The sequence below is a fragment of the Pelecanus crispus genome, chromosome 3, assembly GCF_030463565.1.
Source record: "Pelecanus crispus isolate bPelCri1 chromosome 3, bPelCri1.pri, whole genome shotgun sequence".
Lineage (NCBI taxonomy): Eukaryota > Metazoa > Chordata > Aves > Pelecaniformes > Pelecanidae > Pelecanus > Pelecanus crispus.
The window spans coordinates 20,400,387-20,407,059 of record NC_134645.1 but is presented as its reverse complement, the minus strand read 5'-3'; the positions used below and the strand labels follow the sequence as shown (position 1 = coordinate 20,407,059).

Genomic DNA, 6,673 nt, shown 5'->3' with positions numbered 1-6,673 from the left:
TTTCTTTTGAGGAGAACTGCAGAAATGAGCTACTCATATTAGAAAGCAGCAGAGCAGATTGCTTGGGGGAGGATACCTTAGAATCATGCATGGTTTTGAGAGAGGACTGAGAACTATCGTCTGTAGTTGGGTGATAGCAAAAAGCCTGCTATTCAATTGTTCTACCAAATCCCACTGCACTTTTTAAAGAGCCTGAACTACCACTTAGTTTTCCTTTGAAGCTTTTGTTGCAGGCATTCTAGTTTAAAGTGTAGAAAGTTTTGATAAAACCAGACTGACAGAAGTACATTAAATGCCTTCACTTCTCAGTATTAGAAAGCAACCTCAGAGCAGGTTTGAAAGTTCAGGTCAAACAACAGGGACAGAAAAGATGCTGAAGGGCTGGAATAAAAAAGTAGTGATGCTGAAAGGAAGAGCAGTAAGTGGAAGTGTTTCCAGAAGAACCACAGGAATGAAGTTTTACTACTTTACTACTACTTCTGGCTCAGAGCGCTTCTACTTTTGGGAAGAAACAATCCAAAGGAAATAGAGTGATTTAAAGTAAGCACCAGTTCTTTGCTGAAGCAGAACAGCTGACTGACATGCTGATCACCTCTTTGAAGGCTGAGTCATAAGCAGTTTATGAAATTTGCAGGCAATTCCCTATTTCAGTTCCCAAACCTAATGCAGCATTGACAATGAGTCAGTTGGGTTACAGCTTGAGTAGCCTCGCACTGCACTGCAGTTGTTTTGTTCATAGACTGTCATTTTCCTGCTGATTTCTTGTGACGGCTATTTTTAGCACCCTTTCCTAATAGCAGTCATGACAGCAAATAACAAAATCTTCCTGTATGTCCACAGTCCAAGTCCTAATTCAGGCTTTTGCTTTTAAAGCTACAATTTGACGTGCACACCACCATTGCTGGAGCTGCGTTATCCTGCCAGCATAGTCTGACTTCCCATGTTGCAGCAGAATTTTGCTTGCTGGAGAAACAGAAGTGCTTTGTCAAGACAGAGGCAGACAATTTCAGCTGAAGCAAATTTAGCGGCTGTTCTTGGCCAAAAGGTAGCATTTGGGGGAGAACCCTGTTACCCCCAAGAAATTTTCCCTGCCTTTCCTGCCCCAACTACAAGAACTGGGAGAGGAATATAATCACAAGACTGCAGCAGTGCAGGAGCTGCTACTGCATGTCAGCTGCTACCATACCCAGCCAGCACTACTGAGTACTGAGTGAATTTCCTGCTTATTTTCAGTGATAATTAGGTGATCTCCAAATCTTACATATTCCCTCTTGGCTACTGCTTTGATTCACCTCATTAAAAATAGAAACGTGATCTTTTACAGATTGAGCTTTCCATTCTGTTTTCCCCTTCCACTTCGGAGAAGAGATGGACTTAAAGCTTGAGCAGCAGCGTCAGACCGCAACCCACTACTTAGGACCGACTGATGGCGGCTAGCACCATTTTACACAGAGCTTTTAGATCTATGTGACTGAGTCTAATAGTGACAATGAATTTTTAGTTTAGCTAAATATTGTGCTCGCTGAGTCTGTTGTCAGCAACACTGGATTTGATACAGTTTGTTACAATCACCTGTATAACTGTAGCATGCTTCAGTATAAGCTTCTGACAACAACAGAGGCCATGCTAATAGCAGTTAAAGCCCACTCAGAAATCGGGGAAGATTGAACTAAACTGATGACCAAGCACTTTTTTTAACCCCTCCTCACATATTCAGTCAGGTGGCTTAACAAACACCACTTTACTGGACAGAAAAAGAAACATACAACCACAGACTATTTTGAGCCCTCCTGTAATTTCTTGGTATAGGAGCTGCTATGTTGTCTCCTTTCTTCCTCAGTAAACACCTCATCTTGCATCTGCATTTCTCCAAAGCGGAGGCTGGTGACTTTCCTGCTGGGCAGCAGGACTGCATCCAAACTGCACCAGACCCAGCGGTGTTACAAGCTGCTGTGCCCTTTGTGAGTCACTCCAGCAGTGCTCTGGCTCCGCTGGCTGCCTTAGCTGTCTGCTGCCATTCGGCTATCTGCTTCTGCTCTCCTGCTCCTCCCGCTTTTTAGCAGAGTGCCACAAAGTACATGATTACATGCTATCCTGCTTGCTCAAAGGAGACTTCTTAAGCAGACCCCCTGCCCTTGCTTCCCAGCCTATAACCTGTAGCTCTCAGGGCAGCAAGTCATTGCCCAAAATTAGGGTAATAACATAGGTAGTCGTACTTACTTGGCCCAATATTTTATACACAGTTCCAATTATAAAATTTCCACCAATGCTGGAGCTACTTAAAAAGGAGAAGTCCCTAGACTTGACACAAATAAACACATTTCAAAACCTCTCTCGGGTCCTTTTTTGTTCAACTCTCTTCCACACTCAAAATACCATTCTTCCCTTTCTGTAAGAGGCTGCTTTTCCATTTTTAGGCCTATCCAGCACTTTCTGTAATAGGTTACTTGCGGTTTCTCAATGTTAAGATACACTTACTTACTTTTCTTCCTAGCCTATGTACCAAAGCCCAAAGTTAACGCTGACTTTAGTCTAGCGTTATGGTTGGCTGCCCCACTGGCTACGTTTGTTCTTTTTGTGATGCATACAGTACCGTAGCTTCCTAAGTACTGCTGTTCTCTTGAGGTTGGTGCAAGACATCTATGGTCTGGTAGAGACAAAACTGGCTGTACCACATCTTAGAATCATAGAATGGTTTGGGTTGGAAGGGACCTTTAGAGGTCACCCAGCCCAACCCCCCTGCAGTGAGCAGGGACAGCTTTAACTAGATCAGGTTGCTCAGAGCCCCGTCCAACTTGACCTTGAATGTTGCCAGGGATGGGGCCTCCACTACCTCTCTGGGCAACATCAAGTCAAAGGGCCATGTACCCACGACCATTACAGACAGTGGCCATCACGAGCTGCCTAGAGGAGCAGAGTGAGAAGCAAGGCAAGCACCCAGTACAACACACTCAGCTTCTGACCATCAGCCATTTAGGACTTTCTGAGCCAGAGGTTACAATTGCACCATCTTACTGAATAAGCAGACCATGAATGTGCCCAATTGATTTTTAGGTCAATAACACCACTTTTGGGCCTCCACAACACGATCCATGGTGGCATGTAGTCTATTAAGCTGATGGATACACACATACCTAGCTTTGCAGTGAGGCAACCAAAGTAGGCTACTAGTCCCTATTAAGAAACCTGCCCAGTGGAAGTTACTCTCAGCTGATCTTTTTTATATTGTTGTGTGGTACCAGAATAATTGTAATTTCTTCTGCTAATTTATACAGTTATACAGGCCACAGGGGGAAAGCCTCTAGCACACTGTACTGTTCAGCAGAAATTTTGTGTGTAAGGACTTCATATGATCCCAAAAGCCTGACTTTGTTGTGTCTTCCATAGCTTTAGTGGAGTGTTTGTGTATTACAGCATTTTCTGATGGAAATTATTCCCCTAGCTTCTTTGAAAGACTTTAGATTCACAGTGGACATGAGTCACCACTTCTTGGTACACCAACATTGAAATTCCAGTTGACAGCCCAGCTGGTTCAGCTATTATTTAGTTACAAGTTAATCAGTGGCCTTCCATAACTCTTCCTCAATATGTCAATACTTAGCTCCAGTGATTATTCAGATCTTCCAGTTTTCAGTTTAAAGCCTAAATACACAAATCTTACAAATCACAGGGAACAAAGTAAAAAAAGGGGTTTTTTAATGGGCTTAACCATTCAGAAGCTTAGAATGTACTGCTACTTCAGAAACTAGTAAGGAGTCTATTTTTTTGTTGCAATGCCTGCTTTCTAAAGCAAAAGATTGAAGAGAAGCATAAGACCAAACAAGATACAGCTTAGGTATGAGAGCCAAAGGACAAACAAGTTACAGAGAAGTCACTGGTCCTTTTGAAAACCAGTTATAGGCATATAACCCTTAAAACATACTCGCCCCTTCTTTTTTAAATGAGTGACACAACGCTCTAGGATTCTGAAAGTAGTCAGAATCACTTCTTCATCTGCATTGCAACAGATACCAGAGCAAACCTGTGCCTATGCCTGCCCTGTCTGTCCCCCCACAAAAGATGATCATGCCATGGTCTACACAAACATAGTGCCTCAGTCCCTACCTACCTAGGGAGATAAAAAACAAGAAACACCACACATCTGTGCAAAACAAAAAACTGAAGTTCTCTAAGCTAGAGACCAAACCCAAGATCCTTAGGACTACACCATCATCCTCATTGCAGTTGCCTTTGGATCTCCCTGTTGGGTCTCTGCAGTTTCAGATGGGCTCAATTGCCCTCAGCATTGCTGCATTTTCAAGGGAGAAATGAAAGGGCTGCAGTATCACCTCTCACCACGAGATGGTAGGTGTTTTCTGATGGTTAGAGGAGAATAGGCTTTTAATAGACCTTTGAGTTGAAGTCCTCACCTTCAGAGAAAGTAGAGACAAAAGTAAATTAGGACCAAAAAAAAAAAAATCTAATAAACTATTTATGGGATCGTGAATGAACTGAAGCTTGAGAGGAGTGGGGGAAGCTCACATATATTGGGCACAAACATGAAAAAAACCCCTCAGCTTAGACTCAATATATTATTGCTAGTGTAAGGATTTGGGTGCCCCTTTCTTACTCTTACCCTGGCTCTTCCTGTTAAGATCTTTTTAGTCATGTAAATGTGTTTTATGTCATCAACAACATAAAACTTTGGTTATTTTTGGAGACAAAAAGCATTCCCAAACTAAATATGGGGTAAGTTTGAAGCAAACTCATAATAATAATAAAAATAGCACCTTTATGTGGATATGTAAAGTTGCTCAGATACACAGAACACATTTATTCTCCAAGTTACTAACGCATTTGGTCTGGTTTCTGGAATTTTCTCAAAAAAGTTAAAAGATGCAGCTGTAAATAACTAAGATTTTCAGTCAAGGAAACTATTTCTGTGCATACATCAGAGGAAAGAGAAAATTAACACCATAGACATTGCTTCTCACTAATTATTTCTGACAGAAGCTACTTCTTTCTCATCTCTTCTCCAATTTTAATCCTCATCTTCATAGCACTGTGAAGGCCAGTAAACAAAGCTGGAACAAACCCAACACACCAATACTCTTTCATGTCAGAGTTCAAAAAGGCCAAAGACAACCTTGCTGATCCCATCCTAACAAGACTTGCACTGCTTTATCTTTCTCACATTTAAGATTCTCATGCGACTCTCATTACCACAGTAACAAATACACATTTACCCCAATGACCGACCTTTGAAATCAAGAACCAACATTCTACAAAGGTAAAATAGAGACATCAAACCAACTAGTAAGTCTGCCCAGCTGTTTAATTGACCCAAGCCTTTCCCAAGTCTGTCAACTCCTCTTTGCCATCAGTTTCTTGTAAGATGGAGTCAGTCCCAGTCCCTGGCCAAGGTACAGGCTTACAAACACTACAGACTCCACCTTTCCAAATAAATTCTTGTTAGCGCTGCTCGTATTCAGCCTCTCTGACCAGTAGATCCACACCTTCCCTACCCAGCTAAGGCTAACAACTGACCATACCCATGCAATCAGGACTAGCTGAGCTCAGGGACAAGGAAAAGCACTTTTCTGTCCAAACAGGCAACAAACCCAAGTCCTCATGTAATGGCGCTCTGCCCTGCTGTGCAAAACTGACCCAAAACTTAAGACTCACAAGATGTATTGAAATTAGTTATGAATAACTAATTGCTTTTCCTTCATGGACAGAGAACATGATATGCTGCAAAAATTACAGAAGTAGGCTGCTCTTTAAATTATAAATGCCATGCACTTTCTTTGACCTTGTTTAAATAATTCTGCTGTCTGACAAATAATTTCCAACTACATCTGGCTAGAAGTCAACGGTGTTAACCTTAACTTAAACCACCATAAGGCAGAATTTAATTTTTTTTTCCACTTGCTAACAGCTTGACTTGAAACTGTGGGAGGCAGTCAGTTTGAGACAGTGAAAAGTACGCACTCTCTTGCACAAAGCGTTGCCCAGACTGAGCTGCAGCTCTCCATTGTTCAGTAGCGATTCAGGAAGAAGTATGGTTTACAGTTTCTGTACAACTTACTTCCAAGCAAGCACCTGGGGCCATGCTGACTACCCTATCCTTCATGGCAGGCTTCCAAAGGACAGCCCCAAACGCATCTCACATTCCTCTCCACAAATCAAAGGGAAGTGCATGTAGCGAGTAAGGCAGCTGGATACTGTCACTGTTTTGTTGGGGGTACCCCACAGTTGACTTCACAGCAAAACTAGGGGCTCCTGGAGCACAGGACTGTACCTTTGCTATTGAAGAACAGTTATTAGGCTCACCATGTCTTAGATAAAGCTGCAGGAATGAAAGAATGTAGTGGTTTGGACATCTTCATGGAAGCTAAAGTGGGTGGGAAGGGCCGCTGATTATCCTGCGGGCACAGAGATGGCAGCCAAAGAACTGGAAATCCCTCAAGGGAGAGTGGGTCTTGTATGGGAATAGGAGAAAGATATAATGGAACAAAACTGATAGTCTAGTAGAGCCTTTTCAGTGTCCATGTGATTCTCTAACCTTCATTATCAGATTGGTTATTAAATCAGGAAGAGTTCACCCAGTGTAGGTTTCATGCCTCTCCATAGTTAGTAACTCTGCTGCAAGTTTCTAGATAAACATCTTGGTTCATCATCTTATCAAAATTAA

At 42.2% G+C, this 6,673-nt stretch overlaps 1 long non-coding RNA gene across 1 annotated transcript; it reads left to right on the top strand.

Annotated features, from left to right (window-relative positions):
* The first annotated feature begins 278 nt into the window (after positions 1-278).
* On the top strand, positions 279-2,332 carry LOC142593285 (uncharacterized). The gene is made up of 2 exons (XR_012830950.1): positions 279-540; positions 1,325-2,332. It is a non-coding gene; the product is annotated as an uncharacterized LOC142593285 (long non-coding RNA).
* The last annotated feature ends 4,341 nt before the right edge of the window (positions 2,333-6,673 follow it).